Source organism: Corylus avellana, chromosome ca2 (assembly GCF_901000735.1).
Source record: "Corylus avellana chromosome ca2, CavTom2PMs-1.0".
NCBI classification, from domain to species: Eukaryota; Viridiplantae; Streptophyta; class Magnoliopsida; order Fagales; family Betulaceae; genus Corylus; species Corylus avellana.
In genome coordinates, this window is record NC_081542.1 from 23,054,116 (window position 1) to 23,054,757 (window position 642).

Genomic DNA, 642 nt, shown 5'->3' on the forward strand with positions numbered 1-642 from the left:
TGTTTGAAATTGTGTTTGGAAAATAAAACTTTAAAGTCAAAAAGCGTTTTTTTGGCAAAAGTGCGTTTTGACAATTTTTAGGGTTTTTGAACCCTTAAAAGCGCTTTTAATTTTTTTGAACTAAACAAGTACTTTTTTTTGCAAAGAGACTTTTAGAGTGTAAAACGCACTTTTAGGTACTCAAACGCAATCCCAAACAGACCCTAAGTCTACTTGTTTTCTGTCAACTTAAACTTTTAAGATAATTGATGATGTAATATGGTATCAAAGCAAAAATCCTGAGTTCTTAGTCATTTACCCTCATTTTAATTAAAAATTTTATATATTAGACTTTATTTATTGAGAGAGAGTTTGAGCTCACAAATGAATGGAGAAGAGTGCTAACCTATCATTTGTTGGCCATTTAATACTAGTAAAAAAATAAAAATCATTATCCTTGTCCCATTATTGAATAGAAAAAAAAATTATTAAAAAAAAATAATAATAAATTAAGGCCCTACGCCACCCAAATAGTAGTCGTACTTAAGTCAACAATGATGCGAAGCTTTAGGGACATACTAAAAGCAGGTGTCCCTACCTCATAAGTGTGAAGCTTCTCCCTTGAACATTCAATACCTGAGTAATGATATATAGATACGACAT